Source organism: Sapajus apella, unplaced genomic scaffold (assembly GCF_009761245.1).
Source record: "Sapajus apella isolate SASKATOON/1434 unplaced genomic scaffold, GSC_monkey_1.0 scaffold11, whole genome shotgun sequence".
NCBI lineage: Eukaryota > Metazoa > Chordata > Mammalia > Primates > Cebidae > Sapajus > Sapajus apella.
Genome location: NW_022436951.1, coordinates 10,702,267 through 10,726,954, shown reverse-complemented (window position 1 = coordinate 10,726,954; position 24,688 = coordinate 10,702,267). Strand labels below are relative to the sequence as shown.

The window sequence follows — 24,688 nt, the reverse complement described above, 5'->3', positions numbered from 1 at the left end:
GCCCACCACCATACCTGGCTAATTTTTTGTATTTTTAGTAGAGACGGTATTTCACTATGTTGGTCAGGCTGGTCTTGAACTCCTGACCTCATGATCTACCCACCTCAGCCTCCCAAAGTGCTGGGATTACAGGCATGAGCGATTGCACTGTCCCAACTTCTTTTTTTGAGACAGGGTCTTGCTCTGTTTCCCAGGCTGGAGTGCAGTGGCATGATCACAGCTCACTGTAGCCTCAACTTCGTGGGCCCAAGTGATTCTCCCACTTCAATCTCCAGAGTAGCTAGGACTACAGGCTCACACAACCACATCTGGCTAACATTTAAATTTTTGTAGAGATAAGATCTCACTATGCTGCCCAGCTGGGTCTCAAACTCCTGGCCTCAAGTGATCCTCTCTCCTCTGCCTCCCAAAGTATTGGGATTACAAGAGTGAGCTACTGCACCAGGCCCAAACGTCTAAAAAAAGACCAAAATACTTCTAATTTTAAACATTGAAATAAATGTGAGCTATACATGCATTTAAGAAAGATGATAAAAGTCAGCGAAGTGGCTCACCCCTATAATCTCAGCACTTTGGGACGCTGAGGAGGGCAGATTACCTGAGGTCAGGGGTTCAAGGCCAGCCTGGCTAACATGGCGAAACCCCGTCTCTACTAAAAATACAAGAATTAGCTGGATGTGGTGGTGGGCACCTGTAATCCCAGCTACTCAGGAGGCTGAGGCAGGAGAATCGCTTGAACCTGGGAAGCAGAGGTTGCAGTGAGCCGAGGTTGCAGCGAGCCGAGTTCGTGCCACTGCATTCCAGCCTGGGCAACAGAGCAAGACAAGAAAGAGAAAGAAAGAGAGAGGGAGAGAGAAGGGAGGAAGGAGGGGAGGGAGGAAGGGAGGGAAAGAAGGAAAGAAGATAAAAACAAGTAAAATTATTACTTATGCCAGTTCGGGGTCACAGGTGGCTGGAGCATCTCCTGGCAGCTCAGGGTCCAAGAGGAGAACGAGCCCCAGATAGGATGCCATGCCATCACAGGACACACTCACACCTACACCAGACTGGGACCTCTAGATATGCTAGTTCACTCACTTTCACAACTCTGGGATGTGGGGGAAGCTGGAGTACCCAGAGAAAAGCCACGCAGACATGGGGAGAATGTGCAAACTCCGGACAGACAGTGGCCCCAACCAGGAATCCATTTTTCTTCTTATTGACATTATAATGAAACAAGGCTGAATGAAATAACATTATTTGAGGACCAGCTGTGTTCACCTCACTGTATTAAGAGTAGGTAGGGATGTATATGATATGAAAGAATAAAATAAGGCAACTGCTGTTTTTTGTTTGTTTGTTTGTTTTGTTTTGAGACAGAGTCTCGCTCTGTTACCCAGGCTGGAGTGCAGTGGCGCGGTCTCAGCTCACTGCAACCCCTGCTTCCTGGGTTCAAGCGATTCTCTTGCCTCAGCCTCCTGAGTAGCTGGGATTACAGCCATGCACCACCATGCCTGGGTAATTTTTTTGTATTTTTTGTAGAGACGGGGTTTCACCATGTTGGCCAAGCTGATCTCAAAGGCCTGACCTCAAGCGATCTGCCGGTCTCGGCCTCCCAAAGTGCTGGGGTTACAGGCGTGAGCCACCGCGTCTGACCGGCAGCTGCTTTTAACAGACACACTTAAATTTGTACCTTCAACTTGATGAACTTTAAAATAATCTTCTGGGATGAGTCCTCTTCAGAACATTTTAGAAACAACTTAAAAATTTTTTTCCTTGAGATATTTCTGGAAGGAAAAGATTCATTTGGATGTGTAAGTTGTGGCTCGATGGTTAAGAAGAAATGATTTATAGTATTTAAAGTTGTACTTGTATTAAATCTTATGTTGTTAGACCATGGTTAGCTCATGTGGTTAGAAACTGCAAACACCTTTCTTTCTTTCTTTTTTTTTTTTGAGACGGAGTCTCGCTGTATCACCCAGGCTGGAGTGCAGTGGCACAATCTTGGCTCACTGCAACCTCTGCCTCCCAGGTTCAAGCAATTATCTGCCTCAACCTCCTGAGTAGCTGGATTACAGGCGCGCACCATAACACCTGGCTAATTTTTGTATTTTTAGTAGATTTGGAGTTTCACCATCTTGGCCAGGCTGGTCTGAACCTTGTGATCCACCTGCCTTGGCCTCCCAAAGTTCTGGGATTACAGACATGAGCCACTATGCTTGGCCACAAACACCTTTCTTTTAAGCTGCACGTTATGCCCCAGAAATGGAAAACAGATCACACATTGTGACAACATTAAGTTGCACCTAAATATGAGCACTAAAAGAAGACAAAACACTGGAAGAGCTAAAAATGTGGGCCGGGTGCGGTGGCTGTTGCCTATAATCCCTGCGCTTTGAGAGGCTGAGGCGGGCAGATCACAAAGTCAGGAGTTCGAGACCATCCTGGCTAACATGGTGAAATCCTGTCTCTACTAAAAATACAGAAAATTAGCCGGGCATGATGGCGTACACCTGCAGTCCCAGCTACATGGAAGACTGAGGCAGGAGCATCGCTTGAACCCAAGAGGCAGAGGTTGCAGTGAGCTGAGATCATGCCACTGCACTGCAGTCTGGGTGACAGAGTGAAACTTCGTCTCAAAAAAAAAGTGTAATTTTTCATCTTTGTGCTGGGGAAGACATATTTGTGGCTGAGGAAAAAATGCAAGAAGCAGCCAGGCGCGGTGACTCAAACCTGTAATCCCAGCACTTTGGAAGGCCAAGGCGGGCGGATCACAAGGTCAAGAGATCGAGACCATCCTGGCCAACATGGTGAAACCCCGTCTCTACTGAAATACAAAAGTTAGCTGGGTGTGGTGGCACACCCCTGTAGTTCCAGCTACTTGGGAGGCTGAGGCAGGAGAATTGCTTGAACCCGGGAGGCGGAGGTTGCAGTGAGCCGAGATCATGCCACTGCACTCCAGCCTGGTGCCTGGTGACAGGGCAAGACTCTATCTCAGAAAAAAAAAAAAAAAAAAAGAAGTTACTTTCATTCAGTGTGCAAGTTGAGCTCTCTGCTAAGAAAGGAGAAACCCTGCCATGAGGATCTGCACTCATCGGGCTTGCTGTCTGAGGAAGCAAGCGTGGATTCGGCCTTCCAAAGTGCTGGGATTACAGGCTTGAGTAACCATGCCTGGCCACTTACTTCCTCAGAGAGCAAGTGAGCGTTACAAGAGGGGCAAGAAGGGAGGTATGTAGGGGTAGGCGTGGCGGCTCACGCCTGTAATCCCAGCACTTTTTGAGGCTGAATCGGGAGAATTACTTGAGCTTAGGCATTTGCGACCACCCTGGGCAATATAGTGAGACCTCATCTCTAAAAGAAAGTTAAAAATTAGCTGAGCCTGGTGGTGCATGTCTATAATCCCAGCTACTTGGGAGGCTGAGGTGGGAGAATCACTTAAGCCCAGGAGGTGGAGGTTGCAGTGAGCCCTGATCATGCCACTGCACTTCAGCCTGGGCAACAGAGTGAGACATTGTCTCAAAAAAACAAAAAAACCACACACACACACACACACATAAAAATAAAAAATAAGAAGAGAGATATTTAAAACCCTAGTAGTGAGGCTCCCAAACCTGACCGCCCTCTGTATTTGTCTTTGTGGAAAATGTTATGAAAAGCACTTGTCCCAGGACCAGACACATAAGTGACAGGCTCCACTCAAGTGAGGGACCTAGACCTGCCTAGGTGCACAGGGCCTGAAGTTTCCCAGAAATCTTTCCACCTACTATTTGGTATGGGCCCGAGATATTATTTCTACCCTCTTTTTATAGTTAAGGAACCCATGACTCCTGGAGGCTGAGGGGTTTTACTCATGGCCACACATTCAATGTGAGCTGAGGACAGACCCAGGACCCCGGCCCTCCATCGTTCTACAATGTTCCATGGAAGTGAGCAATAAGGAAGTCCAAACACGGGGCCCATCAGGTAACACAGCTGGTTCAGTACTCCATCTGTGGCTACTGCCGTGGCAGCCAACTGAGCTACCTTTTGATATGGAAGAGTTTCGCGTGTGCATCTCAGGCTATTCCCTGCCCTCTTGCAGAGTCAGGACTTAGGCTCTCCTAGTAGACGCCCCTCGCTCCTAGCACAGTGCCTGGCATATACGAGGCACCTGGCAGGTGTTTGAGTAAAGGCCTTGAAGTGTTGCCAGGGCTTGCAAGAGAGAGCCGGCCTTGCGCCGAGCTCACACAAAGCCTCAGGTCTTAGCACTCTATGGGTGGACCCACGTTTTGTCAGCCCAAGAGGTCTCCTTCCTTGGACACTGGGGCAGGAAGGAGAGTTGCTTCCCATTTTTTTGTTTGTTTGAGACGGAGTCTTGCTCTGTCGCCCAGGCTGGAGTGCAGTGGCGCGATCTCAGCTCACTGTAACCCTCCGCCTCCCGGGTTCAAGCAATTCTCCTACCTCAACCTCCTGAGTAGCTGGGATCACAGGCATGCACCACCATACCTGGCTGATTTTTGTATTTTTAATAGAGACAGGGTTTCATCATGTTGGTCAGGCTGGTCCCGAACTCCTGACCTTGTGATTCACTCGTCTCCGTCTCCCAAAGTGCGGGGATTACAGGCATGAGCCACCGCCCTGGGCCTGTTTTCTTTTTTAACCAGTTGAGAGTAATAGTGACTGGCCTCATCACTGTCCAAGTACTGGCAGCCACATGGGAAATGAAGGAAGTCCATTAAGTTTTCATTCATTTGGAAATTCTGCTTTGCTTAGTCAGTCCCAAGGGCCTTACTGTAAATGTAAGATGAGAGAGCAAGGCTTCCAGGAAGTTCCTCGATTTACAGTGGGTTGCTTGTGTGTGCGTTTATGGGTGGGCCTGGGAGTCAGACCTCCTCCTTTGTCTTCTGGGAGAGCCCACCCTGGAGGCTGTGGGATTGTCTGCAACACCAGCTCTGCCAAATGAACTCAGCGAGGGATACCTCCTTCACAGAAAGAGCTCACAGAAGCAGGGAGAGTTTTCCACCCTACGTCACATCAACTTGCTGCTCTACATTGCTACCTAGTCTTAGGCCACTAACTGCCCAGCTGTCGCAATAAAATATGCCTGTACCATTAACCCAGCTTCACCCTGTATAAGCCAAAAGTTACTCTGGGAGAAAAGTTGACACACGGGCCAAATTCCAAGTTGCTAATGGTGCTTTGACAGTCTCTAGCTTCAAGATGGTACCCCTGACACACACACTTTTACGTAACATCGGTAACTCTTTTTAAAACCTGTTTCAAGCCTGCTGTGGTAGTGTACACCTGGAGGTGATCAGCGCTCGATGCGGCTTTGAACTTTTGGGCTCAGGTGTTCCTGCCTCAGCCTCCCAAGTACCTGGGACTGTGGGTGTGCACCACCACAGCCAGTATTTTTTTTTTTAGAGATAGGGTCTCCCCATGTTGCCCAGGCTGGTCTCAAACTCCTGGCCTCATGCAATCCTCCCCATAGTGGTCTCCCAAAGTGCTTGAATTACAGGCGTGAGCCATTGCAACCACCCAGGTTTTTTTGTTTTTGTTTTTTTTGGACTTTAAGCTTTGCTCTCATTGCCCAGGCTGGAGTGCAATGGCGTGATCTCAGCTCACTGCAACCTCCACCTCCTGGATTCAAGCAATTCTCCTGCCTCAACCTCCTGAGTAGTTGGGATTACAGGTGCCTGCCACCACACCCGGCTAATTTTTTATGTGTGTTTTTAGTACAGATGGGATTTCACCATGTTGGCCAGGCTGGTCTTGAACTCCTGACCTGAGGCAATCCACCCACCTCAGCCTCCCAAAGTGCTGGGATAATAGGCATGAGCCACCGTGCCTGGCCCCCCAGTTTTTTTAGTAATAAAAATTATCTTAGTTATTGCAGCATTACCATTTGTACCTTGAAACTGCGACAGATTTTAGCAACTACTAGCAGCTCATAATGACTGACTTGAGCATTCTGGCATAGGTCATTTTTTCCCATTTTTTTCCTCTCAAATCCCCAGTGGAACTCTTCAGCGGATTCTACGGGCATGGAAAGACTTTTGAAGGACTCATAGAAAATAGATAAGTGGAAGGAGAAATTATGACTTAAAAAAAAATCTCACTGTGCTCATCTTAATTTCCAGGTCAATAGATTTCCTTTAGGGAGCTTTGATTTTTAATTAATAGAAAAAGCATGAGCCTTGGTCAAGACCCCGGGTGCATATATAAACCACAGTGGAAAGATCTCATGAAAATTGGTGTCATTTGAACATTGTAAGGCACCTAGCCACACAGAAACACAACAACAAACCCCAGTGCATTGTGAAAGCCAGAAGGCTCTGCCTTCTGGTGTGGGCAGAGTGAGAAGTGGCTTTAGTACGCACCCCTGGGTCACATAGCCCCTACACTATGAGCGAAACTGGCTGGCTGGCTACATCTGTAATTGCACTAAAAGGCCATTAGCTTAGGCTGCTTCCAATATTTCTCTCTCCAGGCATCTCTCCCAGAGAGTAGGAGCAAGGAAAACCCAAGGTTATTACTTGAAAACGAAACAAAACAATGAAAAACAGAGACTACTGTGGCTTTACATATTGGTCTTGGTGGGGAATTGGGGGAAGATTTCCATGGGATAACAAGCTGTCCCCAGGCACCGGGGCTGGCAAAGGGGCTGGGCTCATCTTGGTGTATTTCACAGGGAAAATACACAGGGGTCCTCTCATCCCAGTGAGGAGTGTGAGATGCCCTCATTTCTAGGCGTGGGAAACCAGAGTGACAGGCAGGGCACCTTGTGTTGGCGACTCTTGATACCTCCTCCAGTCGGGGAGCTGGCGCAGGGCTGAGGCTTCTCACAGCAGCACCTTGTTCTGAGCTCAGAAGGGCTGTGGAGCTCTTTGTTTTTTGGATGACTCTGAGGAGTTGCCCACACCTAGCAGAATTCCACAGAGACTCGGGAGAGAAAAAGGAACTCTGTTCTGTGCCCAGCGTCTGTGGCTTTGGTTTACTGAACCACCTGAGCTAGCTCACACTTGATCTTCCTCCCAACTCCTATCCCCGTCCCCCTGGGGCATCCAGCGACAGCATTTGCTTCCCCACCTCCCTGCTCAGAGGCTGCCCTCCCTCCCTTCTCTGCTCAGTGCCAGTCTATCTCCTCCTGTGTTTTGACCTCAGCACTACCCGCCCCTGCCTTTCATGCAGTCATTTCTCTTCCCAGAGTTTTCACACCCTGGGAAGATCCTCTGGGTCCTGCCTCTCTCTGGCCCCTGTTTGCGCTCCTGCATTCTTGTTAAGAGTCGATTCTCAGCCAAGCCCAGTGGCTCATGCCTGTAATCCCAGCACTTTGGGAGGCTAAGGCAGGCGGATCATGAGGTCAGGAGTTTGAGACCAGCCTGGCCAACATAGTGAAATCCCATCTCTACTAAAAATACAAAAAATTAGCCGGACATGGTGGCTGGTGCCTGTGATCCCAGCTTCTAGGGAGGTTGAGGCAGAAAAATCACGGAGGTTGCAGCAAGCTGAGATGGCATCACTGCACACCAGCCAGGCCACAGTTCGAGACTCCGTCTCAAAAAAAAAAAAGAGTTGATTCTCACAAAGACAGCACAGTTGTCGCTGGATTCTACTTGTATGCCTCTCTAGGTGCTAGAAACTGTACTTTTTTCACATGCGGACAAGTACAGAGGATTGGTGCCTCTTGGCTTGCTGTGCCAACCTAACATGGCTGCCCAGGTAGGTAGCAACGGATCTGGGCGAAAGATATACAATGGAAGCTGCCTAAGGCTATGTGTAACCTTTGTCGTTTTTGTTTTGCTTTGTTTTGTTTTGCGATGGAGCCTTGCTCTGTTACCCAGGCTGGAGTGCAGTGACATGATCTTGGCTCACCGCAACCTCCGCCTCCTGGGTTCAAGTGATTCTCCTGCCTCAGCCTCCTGAGCAGCTGGAACTACAGGCACGCGCCACCACGCCTGGCTAATTTTTTTTTTTGAGACAGAGTTTTGCTCTTGTTGCCCAGGCTGGAGTGCAATGGTGCAATCTTGGCTCACGGCAGCCTACGCCTCCCGGGTTCAAGCAATTCCCCTGTCTCAGCCTCTCAAGTAGCTGGGATGACAGGTGCCTGCTGCCACATCCAGCTAATTTTGTATTTTCAGTAGAGACGGGGTTTCTCCATGTTGGTCAGGCTGGTCTCAAACTCCCGACCTCAGGTGATCCGCCCGTCTCTGCTCCCAAAGTGCTGGGATTACAGCATGAGCCACTGCACCTGGCCTTAATTTTTGTATTTTTAGTAGAGACGGGGTTTTACCATTTGGTCAGGCTGATCTTAAACTCCTGACCTCAAATGATCCACCCACCTCAGCCCCCCAAAGTGCTGTGATTACAGGTGTGAGCCACTGAATGATTAAAGATGGGGTACCCCACCTCCTGGTAAGCTGGGAGCTCTGGGATGGGATCAGCTACTAGAGAGATAGACGTTCACATTCGCATGATTTCTTCTCAGCCAGCAGCCCAACTCTGCCAGGCCACTGGGAAGCTGCAAGTGGAGGTGGGACATATACGTATGGTGATGCCAGGCTGGATTTTCTTCCCTTTGGCAGAATAAAATGGCTAATCATGCATAGAGGGAGGGAACTTTTCACTGGGAACTGGAGCTCAAAATGACCAAGGACCCAGTGTCAGTGAGGCTAGGAAGTCCACGTAGAGAGAAAACACCAAGAGTGATTGGGAAAAAGTGGGCCTTCGTGGCAGGTGGTGGAGATGGAAAATGGAGAAGGGAGTGTGTCCTGAGCTGAGCCCTCCTGGAGGTGCACTCTGAGATGGAGATTTGCATGTGGTAAGTTGATCAGGGAGTGCTGCTGGGATTGACACCTGGGGAAGGTGGGGAAGGAAGCAGAATTGGACAGAGGGAGGGGTTGGTCTGTGATTCAGTTGCAACAGAGTCCTCAGTTAACCTTCCGGGGAACGCAGAAGCTGGGATAACTCTGGGACAACTCTTCCCTAGCTGGGGCAGGCAGAGGCCTGGATCTTTATTCTGCCTTAGGAAAGGGGTGTGTCCTTGGGCAAGGCAGCTCTTCTTAGCTAAGGCAATTCCCAAAGAGCACAGAAAGCAGTGTACGGCAGTATTCACTGCACTGCGGAACCCGAGGACCCACAGCCAGGACACTCAGAAAAAGGAGCTCTCTAGAAGCACTGTGAAGAATTAACAAAAAGGCCAGGCACGGTGGCTCACGCCTGTAATCCCAGCACTTTGGGAGGCTGAGGCGGGCAGATCACCTGAGGTCAGGAGTTTGAGACCAGCCTGGCCAATGTGGTGAAACCCTGTCTCCACTAAAAATACAAAAATTAGTCAGGGCATGGTGGCTCACACTTGTAATCCAAGCACTTCGGGAAGCCAAGGCAGGCAGATCACCTGAGGTCAGGAGTTCAAGACCAGCTTGCCCAATGTGATGAAACCCCATCTCTACTAAAAATACAAAAATTAGCCTGGCATGACGGCAGTTGCCTGTAATCCCAGCTACTCAGAAGGCTTGAACCAGGGAGACAGAAGTGAGCTGAGATTGCGCCATTGCACTCCAGCCTGGGCAAAAAGAGTGAAACTCCATCTCAAAAACAAAATAAAAACAAAAATCCAGGCAGGGCGCAGGCGCCTGTAATCTGAGCTAATCGGAAGGTTTGAACCAGGGAGGCAGAAGTTGCAGTGAGCCAAGATCGTGCCATTGCACTCCAGCCTGAGCAACAAGAGTTAAACTCCGCTCAAAAAAATAAAAATAAAATAAAAACAAAAATTAGCTGGGCGTGGTGGCACGTGCCCCTCTAATCCCAGCTACTTGGGAGGCTGAGGCACAAGAACTGCTTGAACCCACGAGGCAGAGGTTGCAGAGAGAGAGAGTGAGGCGAGATCGTGCCACTGCACTGTCACCTGGACAACAGAGCAAGATTCTGTCTCAAAACAAACAATTAACGAAGAGCTCGAGAACTATGCAGGCCACATTAGGAAAAGGTTGACCCCAACCTCATCTCTTCGTGTCTTCTTTTCCCAGGCGATGGTGGCAGTGGCGCTGAGGTTAGGAGGAGAGTGGCCTGCTAGGATGTTCATCTGCCTGGGATCAACAGGCAGACTACAATATGCTGAGACAGGGAGTCACTCCCTGCTGCCCAGTTTCCTGACATTGATTGGCCCCTGCATGTCATCTCTCAAACTGTCAGTTCCACAGGTTACTAGAAGGTCACCCATTTTTTATTGTTTAGAGGGTCATTTTGGGATAAAGATGAATCTGAATGAATTATTTTACCACCCAGCTTCCGTATGCCAGGATGTGCATGTGAAGAAAATGGTCGTCCCCCTGTCTGTCTCCAAAGTAAACTCCCAACCTCAGGATCAGGATCAGGCTGGACTGGTAACTTTCCATAGTACGCTTTAATAATTGAGATCACCTATGTTTCAATTTGTGTGTGTGTGTGTGGTGTGTGTGTGTGTGTGTGTGTGTGTCTAAAGCAATGCCTGTCCTTCACAAGCAATGCCACAGCCTTCACTTTTTGTATGATTTTCTAGCAGAAAGTTTTTGGCAAACATATTAGAGAGCATCATTTATTTTTCCAAGGATCTCTCATAATTTTTTGACATTTATATCCATTTTACTGAAACCTACATCCTGTAACCATCTTTGTTGATTTTTCTTCTCTAAAACTGAATTATTTTACCTAGTTTGTCATTGGTTCTTTTCTGCATTTCCATCAATACTTTAAAACTTTTATCTACTTACCCGATACTTCCCAACACATTTTTTTTTTTTTTGAGACGAGGTCTTGCTTGGTTGAGCAGGCTTGAGCGCAGAGCATCATCACAGCTCACTGCACCCTGCCTCCACCTTCTGGGCTCAAGCAATCCTCCCACCTCAGTCTCCTGAGTCGGTGGGACCGCAGGCATGTGCCACTAAACCTGGCTAATTTAATTTTTTGTAGAGACAAGGTCTCCCTATGTTGCCCAGGCTGGTCTCAAACTCCTCGACAGGGATACATTTGAGAATATTCTCCCGTCTGGCTCCTCCAAGTTTCTTCCACCATTCTCCACTTGTGCCTCCCACCCCTCACTGGAACGTAGTAGTCTCTGTCCATATCATTTGCTACTGATAGTTTCCAGTGTATGGAGCTCCCTTCCGATAATGGATGTTTCCTTTCTCCAGTCTTTCTAGCCTCTTCAAGTCTCACTTTAAAAAACTACAAATCGCTGGGTATGGTGGCTCATGCCTGTAATCCAAGCACTTTGGAGGCCAAGGCGGGTGGATCACCTGAGGTTGGGAGTTCAAGACCATCCTAACCAACATGATGAAACCACGTCTTTAAAAATAAATCAATAAATAATAAATAAATAAATAATCACAAATCATCATTTTGAACACTTGAAGTATTTTTGAATGATTTTATTGGTTTTGAGCTAGGATTCAGTCAGTTTCTATCAAACTCAATGTTATCTGTAAGCTTGATGGGTCTTGGAGAGCCAAGGGTGGATATTTCACAGGTGCCACACACACACGGCTGACACTCAGGTGCACATTTACTCTGTCCTCTGCCTTGTCTTCCATTTATGTATAGAGTTGCTCATCCTCAATAAATGCATAGAATGTGATAGAAAAGAAGACTTTTGGCCGGGCACCATGGCTCACTCCTGTAATCTCAGCACTTTGGGAGGCCGAGGTGGATGAATCATGTGAAGTCAGGAGTTCGAGAGCTGCCTGACCAATATGGTGAAACCCCATCTCTACTAAAAATGCAAAAATTAGCTGGGTGTGGCGGCATGCACCTGTAAATCTTAGCTACTTGGGAGACTGAGGCAGGAGAATCGCTTGAACCCGGAAGTTGGAACTTGCTGTGGGCCGAGATCGCGCCACTGCACTCCAGCCTGGGCAACAGGCATGAAACTCTGTCTCAGAAGGAAAAAAAAAAGACATTCCAGGGTGCCTTGGCCTCACAAAGGGCATGAAACTTGTTTCGGGTGACTCAGAGAAAATTTGATCAGGTAATGGAAACAAAGGGAAGTCCTCTTCTTTGGGACAGAAATAGTGCAGTGGTTAAGAGTGTGGACCTGAGGATCAGGTTTCTGAGGCTGGAATAGAGCAATTAAAGTCAAGCCATTAAAGATGATTAAAATTTCAAGTGAGGCTTTTTTTTCTTTTAATGAAAAATAAAGCTATAAATTATAAAAATAACATTTCATCTCATCCAGTAGAACATAGATTATAATTGTAACTATGCGCTCATTCTTAGCATGAATAAAAATAAATCTCATGTGGATTTTTTGGCATAATCTTTAAACTAAAATTATATGATAGCATGGTACAACAGCCTTCACTTTGTCGATGATTTTCTAGCAGAAAGTCCTTGGCAAACATTAGAGTGCATCATTCATTTTTCCAAGGATGTCTCATGATTTTTCAGCATTTAAATCATTGGTTTTGTTTTGAAACCCACACCCTGTTATCATCCTTGTTGATTTCTTTTCTCTAAAAGTGAACCATTTTACCTAGTTGGTTAATTTTTTTTTTCATGCATTTCTAGCAATACTTCAATATTTTTATCAATTTCCTGGACTTCCACATCTTTTGAAGTAACTGCAAAGGTAATTTGTAATCAATTTGCATTGCATTGTTTTTTTTCTCTCTTTCTTTTTTTAATTTTTGAGACAGAGGTTCACTCTTGTTGCCCAGGCTGGAGTGAAATGGCACAATTTTGGCTCACTGCAACCTCCACCTCCTGGGTTCAAGCAAGTCTCCTGCCTCAGTCTCCCAGGCAGCTGAGATTACAGGCATGCACCACCACACCCAGCTAATTTCTTATTTTTAGTAGAGATGGGGTTTCACCATGTTGGTCAGGCTGGTCTTGAACTCCTAACCTCAGGTGATCCATCCGCCTCAGCCTCCAAAAGTGCTGGGATTACAGGCACGAGCCACTGTGCCTGGCCTGTTTTGTTTTTCTGCTTTTTATTTTGAAATAGTTTTAGACTTACAGAAACCTGCAAAAACAATAGAGTTCCTGTATACCCTTTTCCCAGATGCCCCAAATGGTAACAATTTTCATAACCAGAGAACAATGATCAAGATTAGTACATCAACACTAGAATAGATAGATAGATAGATAGATAGATAGATAGAAGATAGATAGATGATAGATAGATAGATGGAAGATAGATAGATAGATAGATAGATAGATAGATAGATAGATAACAGATTTTTTTAAAAAAAACAGGGTCTTACTCCATTGCCCAGCCTGATGTGCAGTGGCACAATCTCGGCTCACCACCTCCCAGGCTCAGGCAATTCCCCCACATCAGCCACACGTCACCATGCCTGAATAATTTTTTGTATTTTTTTGTAGAGATGATTCTCATTATATTGCACAGGCTGGCCTCGAACTGCTGGCCTCAAGCAATCTTCCTGTCTTCACCTCCCAAAGTGCTAGGATTACAGGCATGAGCCACTGCGCCTGGCCACTGGTACATAATTTTTAACTGAACAACAGGCCTTATTCGAATCACACCCCTTGTGACACTAATATGATTTTCTGTTTCAAGATCCAATCCAGGTCCCAGCTGTGTTGAGTTGTTGTGTCTCCTTTGTCTCTCTCAATCTGTGACAGGTCCCAGGCTTTCCTTATCCTTCATGACTTTGGCATTTTGGAAGACTATGGGCCAGTTATTTTGTATACTATCTCTCCATGTGGGTATTTCTGACATGTTCCCATGACTAGATTGGGGTTACAGATTTTTTGTAAGACCACAGAAGTGATGTTGTGTCCTCCTCTGCACATGCTGTCTGGAGGCACCCAGTGTTGCTACATTTTACCACCAACGGTGGTAACTGTCAGCTGGGTTTCTCCACTGTAAAGTTACTGTTTTTCTCCTTGTTATTAATGAATATCTTTTTTTTTTTTTTTTTTGAGATGGAGTCTTGCTCTGTTGCCCAGACTGCGGTGCAGTGGCATGATCTCAGCTCACTGCAACCTCTGCCTCCTAGGTTCAAGCAATTCTCCTGCTTTAGCCTCCCAAGTAGCTGGGACTACAGGTGCCTGTCACCATGACCAGCGAATTTTTTGTATTTTTAACATCACCGTGTTAGCCAGGATGATCTCAATCTCCTGACCTCGGATCTCCTGACCTCACGATCCACCCGCCTCAGCCTCCCAAAGTGCTGGGATTACAGGTGTGAGCCACCACACCTGGCCAATTAATGAATATCTTGAGAGAGTTACTTTGAGAGTATAAAGTACGCAAGTATCCTATTTTTTCTTAAATTTTCATTCTCTAATAAATAAATGTTAAAGAAATGAGGGCAATGGAAAATCACCACTTGCCAAACACCACAGTAATAATTGTTGCATGTGATGTGCAGGTGGCTCTTGCATGCAGCACTTATTACCATGGTGTTTGGCAAAAGGTGACTTTCCATTTCCCTCATTCCTTCTACATTTGTTTTGTTGTTGTTAGTTTTGTTCTGGTTAGAGACAGGGTGTCATTCTGTCACTCAGGCTGGAGTACAGTGGCATAATCATAGCTTACTGCAGCCTCAAACTTCTGGGCTCAAGTGATCCTCCCATCTCAGCCTCCCAAGTAGCTAAGACTACAGGTGGGTGCCACCACCTGGCTAATTTTTCTTTTTTTCTAGAGACAGGCTATGTTGTTCAGGCTAGAATCGAACTGGGCTCAAACAATCTTCTTGCCTTGGCCTACCAAGGCAAGTGGCCTGCTGGGATTTCATAGGTGTGAACCAGCATGTCCAGCCTTCTACATATGTTCATTGAAATTTGGATTTTGAAGACTTGGTACAAAAAATGAATGTAAAATAGCTTATTAATAATTTTATATTGATTGCATATTGAAATGCCAGTTTTTAAGATGTATTTGGTTAAGCAAAATATGTTACTAAAATTAATGATCATGCCACTGCACGCTAGCCTGGCCAATGAAGCCAGATCCTGTCTCAAAAAAAAAAATTAGGCCAGGCATGATGGCTCACACCTGTAATCCCAGCACTTTGGGAGACCAAGGTGGGCAGATCGTGAGGTCAAAAGATTGAGACCATCCTGGCCAACATGGTAAAACCCTGTCTCTACCAAAATTACAAAAATTGGCTGGGCATGGTGGCAGATGCCTGTAGTCCCAGCTACTCAGGAAGCTGAGGCAGGAGAATTGCTTGAACCTGGGAGGCGGAGGTTTTAGTGAGTTGAGATCACGCCACTGTACTCCAGTCTCGCGACCGTGAGACTCCATCTCAAAAAATAAAAAAAAATTTAGCTTTCCTTGTTTCTTTTTACTGTTTATAATCTGGCTACTAGAAAGCTCAGAATTACATCTGTAGCCCACATTTGTGGCTCACATTCTATTTGTATAGGACAACACTGTTCTAAGGACTCAGTAAACTCTTGTGCCACTTCATAGGATTATTGTGAGAATTAAATTTGAATCTTATATAAAATATTTGGCATGGTGCCTAGCACATAATAACTGCTCAATGAAAGTTAGCAATTAGTACTAAGATACGAAAGGACAGCCACTCTTAAGAACTCTTGACCGTTCTCAGGGGAACCAAAGTGTTTTCATTAAGAATATCAGGTGATCAGGATTACCTTAAGAGGAGGATTGCTGAAGACTCTGAGCTCCTCCTCAGACCTGGAGGCTTTGTGTCATAGTTGAAAGCCAGTGGATGGCTGGACGCAGTGGCTCATCCCTGTAATCCCAGCACTTTGGGAGCCCGAGGTTTGAGGATCACTTGAGGCCAGGAATTCGAGACCAGTCTGGCCATCATGACAAAACCCTGTCTCTACTGAAAAATACAAAAATTAGCTGGGCATGGTGGCCAACACCTGTAATCTCAGCTGAGACTGAGGCAGGATAATCACTTGAACCCAGGAGGCAGAGGTTGCAGTGAGCCAAAAGGGCACCACTGCACTCCAGCCTAGAGAACAGAGTGAGACTCTGTCCCGAAAAAAAAAAAAAAGGAAAGCCAGAGGAGAAAAAACAAAACTTGCTTATAGAAAGCTAGGTGGGTCATCGATTTAAAATGGGAAATTGAAGAAGAGGATAGAGGGAAGAGCACACAGTAACACAGCCTGTCAGGAGGGCAAAGATGCATTTGCCTCATGGGACTGATGCCTAAGTGAAAAGACCTTTGTGTTGGATGGATGGGGAATCACGCTAGGCTTTCAGTTAGCAGTGATGGATGTCTGCTTAAAAGGCCTCTCTTTATTCTGCATCAGGCCTACAGGTAAGGCCACCTGGTGCTTTACCTTATTCTTTGGGCATAACCGATTAGCTGCCAGGCTGAGGCCAGGGACCAGAATGTGCTTTTCCAATTATCAGTATCCAGTATATTCTTTTCCTGATGACAGCTAAGACACAAGCCCAATTCCCTTGATCTAACAATTGGCAGTGCTAGTACAGAGGATCTGTTATTTCATCCCAGAAGTTATTTGGGCTACAGCCAAAAAATTTGAAAAAACTATGGACTGATCAACATTCCAGATAAGTCTGTCTAAAGATACATGAATAATTACTAAAATTACTATGTTACTGAATGACTTACACAGTCTTTAGCACATACTAGGCATGTTCACAGTGCTTTCCTTATAATAAGTCATTTAATCTTCATGTCAACTCCATGAAGTAGACATGATCATCATTCCTATTTTACGGATAAGAACACAGAGGCACAGAGAGGTTACATAACTTTTCCAAGATCACACAGCTAGTTGGTAGCAGACAGGAGTCAAACCCAGGTTGTCTGGCTTTAGAGTCCATGCCCTTAACTCCAACTCATACTGCCTCTGTATGTGACTTACCTCCTTCCTAATAAAGGAGATAAATCATTAGTTTTGCATTTGGGATTCTTAAATTGAGGCTTATGGAGATTTTGGCTCACCTTAATGGGTGATTGCCTACCTTTCTGCCAATGGGTAGAACTCCACTTTTTCAGAGAGGGAAATTGAGATGCAGAATGAAGTGTCAGGTTCTGTGATTTGCTTGAAGCCTTAGACAGTTGCTTTTAAGGCAGAGAATTGATTCATTGAAAGGATAGAGGACCTTCCACCCTGGCTGTCCTTGGCTCTAAAGAGTGAATCGGTTCAGCTGAGTGGATATGTCTCTCTCTAGTTCTTTGGTTGTCTGAGTTTTGTGTATTATCATTTGCTAAAGATATGGCAATGTGCTCTTTGCTTGGGTTTGCAGCTAGGAGACCTGTGTGTGTTTTCCCACTTCCCCCAGGAATGCGGCCAAAAAAAGCAATGACATCCAGGAGCCATCTGGGAATGCTTCCCAGACCTGCTCTAAATTGGGGCACAGAGCCAGCTGCACACTCCCGAGCTTCAGAGTTCACCTGGATTAGATTCACTGCAGAGGGGCTGTCATCAAGAATGATTTTTCTGGGGTCCCAGCTGTCCAGCTTTTGGTGGGTGATCCTCTTGGAGGGAAGTAGCCGTGATGTAGCTCTGAGCTCCGTGGGTAGGGGGCAGAGATGAGGAGCAGCTCTGCCTTTGCCACTGCCAGCCTCTGGAAGTGTGGGCACATGCCCGACTCAGATTGCTTCCAGACTCATTTGGCCTACTGAGAAGTGGGGAATAATGGCACCTAAGCTCATGTGACGTTAGCCAAGCTTGCAGACATACTCAAACTACCGGAGAGATCTACAGAAGCAGCAAGAACCCCTTGAAATATTTTCATTATGTTTATTTAAGCGATGGAATCGTATGAGTCAGACTGAACACTCAAGCAGGGATAGGATCATCAAGGAGAGTTTAATTGGCAAAGGTGTGGACAAGTTAAGAGAAGCCAAAACAATAACAAAGCCTGCCACATCTAGCGACGGCAGAAGCTGTAACTACCACAGGCTAGCACCAGCAAGAGGAGGAGTCCCTCCAGACAGAGGGCCCGTGAGAGTGGCAGGCTAAAGAGCCCCCTGGTAGGAGCTATGACCTTAGGTAGTGGGGCATGGCTGTCAACCTGCAGCCCAGGGGAGGGCAGGGGTAGGGGAGGATTCATATTTGCCCCTTGCTCTCCTTCCTCCAGTCTCTGGCCGGTGGTACCCATTGGTCAAACCCAACCAGAAGACAGAAGTCAAAGAAACATAACAGGAGGTCAGCCTCCTGGGGCATAGGGCAGGGTAGAAAATAGAGGGCTAGCAGAAACCATTCCACAGAAGAGCCATGCATTATGAGGATTTTAGGCTCCTGGGCTTGGATACTTTTTTTTAAGATCTCACATTATGAAAAGCCAGTTATGGCTTTTATACATGGCCAAAGAGAAGAAATCAATTGAAGAACAATTTCTACTTCTTGTTACAAGAATAAAATACGTTATTGGTCCTTTTGCCAAATCAAGAAATCCAGAAGTAATTCAAAGTCAGGGCTTCATCATCATCACCGTCATTAAAAATATAAATATTCTCTACTTTTGTCGGGACTAAGCAATTAACTAAATGGAATGTGTATATTTCCTCCCATTACCCTCACCACAACCCTATAATGTTATTGCCAGTCATCCATTTATTCAGTAACTATTTTCTGACTATCTGTCCTGTGCCAGGCTCTGTGTCAGGTACTGAAGATCATTTTTCTGAATCAGATGAACAAAGATTTTTCTATCATGAAGTCTTCAGTCTCACCACACAAGCAAGTATGAAACAAATGTTTTCAAAAAATTAAGAGCATTTGAGATGAGAGCTTTAAAATAAAAGTGGAAGCCAGGGGTGGTGACTCTCGCCTGTAATCTCAGCACTTTGGGAGGCCAAGATGGGTGGATCACTGGAGCCCAGGAGTTCGAGACCTGCCTGGGCAACATGGTGAAAGCCCTGTCTCTACAAAAAATGCAAAAATTAGCCAAGTGTGATGGTGTGTGCCTGTAGTCCCAGCAACTTGGAAGGCTGAGGTGGGAGGATCGCTTGAGCCCAGCAGGCCAAGGTTGCAGTGAGCCATGATCATGCCACTGCACTCCAGCCTAGACAACAGAGCATGACCTTATCTCTAAATAAATCAGTAATAAAACGGAACACCTCAGGCAGTGGCTCATACCTGTAATCTCACTACTTTAGGAGGCTGAGGCGAGGATTGCTTAAGCCCAAGAGTTCAAGACCAGCCTGGATGACACAGTGAGACTCTGTCTCTATGAAAAAAAATTTCAAAAGAAATTAATCGGGTGTGATGATGTGTGTCTGCAGTTCTAGCTACTCGGGATAATGAGTCAGGGGAATCCCTTGAGCCCAGGAGTTCAAGGCTGCAGTGAGCTATGACTGTGCCACTGCACTCCAGCCTAAGACCCTGCCTATAAAATAAATAAACAAATAAAACTAAATGAAAGTAAGTAGTGTTCTGAAACAGGGCACCTGACCTAAACTGGGAGAAAGAGAAGGCTCCCTGGAGGAAATGAGGTTTACGCAAAGTCCTAAAGACTAAGTAGGAATTGGACAAGTCGAAAAAGGAAAAAGAGCCTCCAAGGCAAACAAAACAAAGTATTCCCAGTTCTGCGGCTTGGAAGAGCAGAGAGCATTGGAGAAATGGAAAGGCAGACAGCGCGGTTGGACTTGGCGCTGGAGGCGTACACAAGGTGAGGGTGGAGAAGTGGACGGGCTAATCACGTGGAGCCTCACAGGCTGGGCTAGGGATGCTGCATTTTATCCCAAGCATGATGTTTGTGCTCCTACGCGTTTCCAAGGATGGTGATAAGACGTTTTAAAAAGATGCCTGAGAACAGAGTACAAGGTTTGGTGCAGGATGCATTCAGGAGGTTTTTGCACCTTTTCCTGTAAAAGAACAGCTAGTAAATATTTTCAGCTTTATAGGCCTCACGGACTCTGTTGCAACTACTCAGCTGTGCTCCTACAGTGCATGCAGCCATGGACAGTCCATAAATGAATGAGCACAGCTGTATTCCAATAAAACTTGTTTGCTGCCTGGCCATGCTGGCTCACACCTGTAATCTAGCACTTTGGGAGGCCAAGGTGGGCCGATCACCTGAGGTCAGGAGTTTGAGACCAGCCTGGCCAACATAGTGAAAAGCCATCTCTACTAAAAATACAAAAATTAGCTGGGGTTGGTGGCCCGCACCTGTAATCCCAACTACACGGGAGGCTGAGGCAGGAGAATCTCTGGAACCCAGGTTGCAGAGGCTGCAGTGAGCCGAGATCGCATCAGTGCACTCCAGTCTGGGTGACAGAGCAAGACTCCATCTCAAAAACAAAAAAACAAACAAACAAACCCCAACAACTTGTTTCCTGAAAAAAAAAAGCTTTGTTTAGAAATAAAAATTAAAGAAAAAAACTTGTATTTACAGCAGAGTTTCACTATCTCAAAAAAAAAAAAAAAAGGAGGTGGGAGCTTATTCAGGGAAGACCTACTAACCTGAAGTTGGGAAGTTAAGGAGCTCCTATCTGAATTTTTTGTTGTTGTTGAGATGGAGTCTTGCTCTGTCACCCAGGCTGGAGGGCAATGGCATGATCTCAGCTCACTGCAACCTCCACATCCTGGGTTCAAGCAATTCTCCTGCCTCAGCCTCCTGAGTAGCTGGGATTACAGTCACGTGTCACCATGCCTGGCTAATTTTTGTATTTTTAAAATGTTTATAATAAATCTCTTGATTGCAGACATGTATGGTTGTTTGGTAGAATTCAGAAACATTGCAGTAATGGCAGTTTTTTCAATTGGTGTGAAGTCCTCAATAATTATATATGAAATTGCTGTCAAACCAGTAAGACTGCATTTATGCATCCATCATTTTCAGGATTGTTCGTAACCTGGGCATATTTTCCCCAAATAACTTTGCCTCCTTGCGTCACAAGGCCCAATTCGCTCACATTTACCTCAATGACAGTACCATTGGTAATAACACCCAAAATCGTATACGATGGGGATGAGGGATTCTTCTTTACACCAAGCATTGGTAGGCAAAAGGTGGCTTTCAGTTCAGGATGTGTCACATGGGCTTTCTTGAAACGCAAGCCCAGTGGCCAAATGAATCTTTCTTTCTTTCTTTTTTTTTTTTTTTTTTTAGACAGAGTTTCGCTCCTTACCCAGGCTGGAGTGCAATGGCGCGATCTCGGCTCACCGCAACCCAACCTCCGCCTCCTGGGTTCAGGCAATTCTCCTGCCTCAGCCTCCTGAGTAGCTGGGATTACAGGCACGCGCCACCATGCCCAGCTCATTTTTTGTAGTTTTAGTAGAGACGGGGTTTCACCATGTTGACCAGGATGGTCTCGATCTGTTGACGTCGTGATCCACCCGCCTCGGCCTCCCAAAGCGCTGGGATTACAGGCGTGAGCCACCGCGCCCGGCGAATCTTTCATATTTAGGTGGTTTTCTTGTAAAGCCGTCTCCAACAAAGCAGACTTTAGTAACCATCCTCTTTCATGCCTTCTTCTTTATCTTTCCTATTCGGATAGCTTTTAATACTTCTGTTTCTCCCTGGGCACAGACTTTAGGCAGAGGGACTTCCCGTGTTCCTGCCTTCTCTTTTCGTTTCTGTTTAATCATATTGGAAAGTACTTTAGCTCAAGATCGTCCCTCTCTGTTCAGCAGAGAGGCAGGTCCTGCTCCCTGTGGAGTCTTCTCATTCTTTTGTTTGGTGTTTATCTTTTCATGTATCTTGATAGTCTTTTTCATTTGTATTTTCTCAGCCTGGCGCTGTTTATGGTAAAGCTTAGCCTTCAGACCAATCATTTTCTTTGCTTTCTTTGAACGTTCATGAGCCTCTCGACTTTCCTTCTTTCTCTTTTCCTCATCGTAATCCAAATGGTATCCATAGCGTTTACAGTGTAATTCAATATATTCGTTCTGTGGCATGGTGACGGCCACAGAGCCACCAGGAGCGGCCCCTGGGGTGCGAAAACGCTCTAAATTTTCAGATCTCAGAGACCCACAAGCCAACACCACGCAGGCTGTGACAGGAAAGGTAATTTTGTATTTTTAGTAGAGATGGGGTTTCACCATGGTGGCCAGGCTGGTCTTGAACTCCTGACCTCATGATCTCCCCGCCTTGGTCTCCCAAAGTGCTGGGATTACAGGCATGAGCCACTGTGACCGGCCTTATCTGGGAATTTTAAAATAAGGTCATTTTCAAATAAGAAGAGGGTAAGAAAAATGTAATACAAGAGGAGTCAGAAATTTGACATTGTGCAAAGCTTTGAAATATTTATTGTATACATGGGAGAATGGGTTGATTAGGGAAACAGTTGCTGGACAACCAGGGCAACCAGGAATTCACCATCTACCCAGGTACATATTTTTTTCCATCAGTGCTTTAACTTCAAGGTACAAGCCCAGGGAGGTTAGGTTTCATCCTGGATTGCAGTTCTCCAAGTAGATGCAATCAAGGCACAAGAGAATTTAGAAAAGAAAGTGAGGGAAATGGTAGGCCATGGAATATACGGGGATGGGAGTCCCTACACCACTCCTGACCTTAAGTTGTAAGGTAATGTATGTTGTGATCAAATAAACGGACTAACTAGAGAGAGCTGCAGGGGACGCCACGTCTTCATTGGAGGTTGAAGATCTAGAGATGGGAAGGAAGAGGAAATGGGATACTTGTTAATTACGGAGAGGGAGTGCTAGCTGGCACAAGGGTTTGGGAGGCAGTGTGGGAGAGGAGACTGCATCAAGGTCAAGGCAGAGCATTATGGAGATGAGAACAAAGCAGGTGATGCAGAAGCAAAGGCGTGTAGCAGGCATGGACCAACAAAAACATCGCCAGTGTCTCTTGGAGGCTGCTGAGCACCCCGCCTTCCAGTGCTCCGTCGAGGTGTAGAAATTAGAAAGTATGTATCCAGTGCTGCCAGACGTGCCTCTGCTCATCGTCTGTGCAGTGTTGACAGCTGCGTGTTGCTTGGTGGCTTGTTTGTGGTCATTCGTGTGGGAAGGAGGGAGGTGGGCAGGGCAGGCAGCCGCAGCATGGCATCATGGGGTTCTGTGTCTGGATGCAGCCTGCCCAAGGTCAAGCCCACAGTCATTGGCAAAGCCCAGGCTGATCTCTAACACTTGTGCTGTTAGTCGCTATTGCTACACTCCCCTCTGCTGATCAGCGCCCAGACCTTCCAGGATGTCTTCTGCATTCTAAGTGCTCTGTCAGAGAACCAGGGCCAGGGATAGGGTGACGCAAGAGAGGAAGCTAGGGACAAACTGAAGGACAGTGTGATGGAAGGAATGAGTTCTAGCATTTGACAGCAGAGTAGAGAAATTATAGTTAACAATTATTTATTGTATATTTCAAAATAGCTACAATGATTATATTGTCCTCAACACAAAGAAAAGAGAAATGTTTGAGGTGATCAATATCCCATTTAACCCAATCTGATCATTACACATTGCATACAGGTATAAAAATATGACGTGTACCCCCCAAGTATGTACAATTATGATATATCAATTTTTAAAAATGTAAGAAGGTACTCATTCCCAGTGGTGTGCACCCACTCTCAGGGCTGACCTTGAAAGTGGGGTCCCCCTTAAATTTTATGCACTAGCACTTCCCTTGCCTTGCCCTGGTTCTGACCCAGCCAAGAATTGTAATAGGAAGTGGTGTCTATAGGACAATTCACTTTGATTTTACATAAAGGTTTGTCAATTAACAATTCCAGAAAACAGGTACCTTTTTTTTAGTAGATTGTGAGCCCTTGTTAGGAAAAAAAATTACATGTCTCCAATAATTCTCAAACTTTGCTATATGCCATTCCACATTACTGCATTTTCTGTGGACTCTTTTGATCTCTAAAAGCACTATCTTGCAGATTCATGCAGAGATACAATATTGATAAGCCCCATGACATCCTGACTGATAGTACATACCTCAAAAGACTTTAATAAGAAAAACATCATTCTTTGAGGAGCATTTGGAATTTATCATAAGGAATTAATTTATAAGTCTGCTACCTTCATTGGAGAATATTTCCTCTACCAGGGTATAAAGCAGAGATATGTGTGTACCCTTCAATGACAGGGAACAGGAATGACATCAGTCCTTGAAGTCAGTCTCCTTCTTCAGAGCTCACAGTCCTGAGACATGGCATCTTGACTGTGAAAACCAGGCATTGGATATTATGCAAGAGATAGAATTAGCATAGCCAAAATGATGGGCGGAAAGTAAGGTCACCTGATCCTACAGGGTCTTTCTTCACCATCTTTCTTTTTTTTTTTTGAGATGGAGTCTCACTCTGTTGCCCAGGCTGGAGTGCAATTGCACTGTCTCAGCTCAGTGCGACCTCCGCCTCCCAGATTCAAGCAATTCTCCTGCCTCAGCCTCCTGAGTATCTGAGATTACAGGCACCTGCCACCATGCCCAGCTAATCTTTACATTTTTAGTAGAGACAGGGTTTCACCTTGTTGGCCAGGCTGGTCTCGAACTCCTGACCTCGCGATCTGCCCTCCTCGACCTCCCAAAGTGCTGGGATTACAGGCATGAGCCACCATGCATGCCTAGCCTCTTTGCCATCTTTCTAAAATACATGCTGTGTCTCCATTAAGAGTGCTTCTGCTGAGCATGGTAGCTCACGCCTGTGATCCCAGCACTTTGGGGGGCCAAGGTGGGCAGATCATGAGGACAGGAGTTCACGACCAGCCTGGTCAACATAGTAGAACCTCGTCTCTACAAAAGATACAAAAAATTAGCCAGGTGTAGTGGCGGGCATCTGTAGTCCCAGCTTCTTGGGAGGCTGAGGCAGGAGAATTCGCTTGAACCTGGGAGGCAGAGCTTGCAGTGAGCCAAGATCACGCCATT

The 24,688-nt window shown here is 46.1% G+C and overlaps 1 long non-coding RNA gene and 1 pseudogene across 2 annotated transcripts; one reads left to right on the top strand and one right to left on the bottom strand.

The window, feature by feature from the left end:
* Window positions 1-461: 461 nt before the first annotated feature.
* LOC116552158 lies at window positions 462-21,131 on the top strand. Its single transcript, XR_004269247.1, has 3 exons — window positions 462-536; window positions 16,796-16,806; window positions 21,121-21,131. It is a non-coding gene; the product is annotated as an uncharacterized LOC116552158 (long non-coding RNA).
* On the bottom strand, window positions 20,552-21,865 carry LOC116552157 (annotated as a pseudogene). Its single transcript, XR_004269246.1, has 2 exons — window positions 21,256-21,865; window positions 20,552-20,746 (listed from the first exon to the last, which is right to left on the bottom strand). The product of XR_004269246.1 is annotated as a ribosome biogenesis protein NSA2 homolog (transcript).
* Between the last annotated feature and the right edge of the window lie 2,823 nt (window positions 21,866-24,688).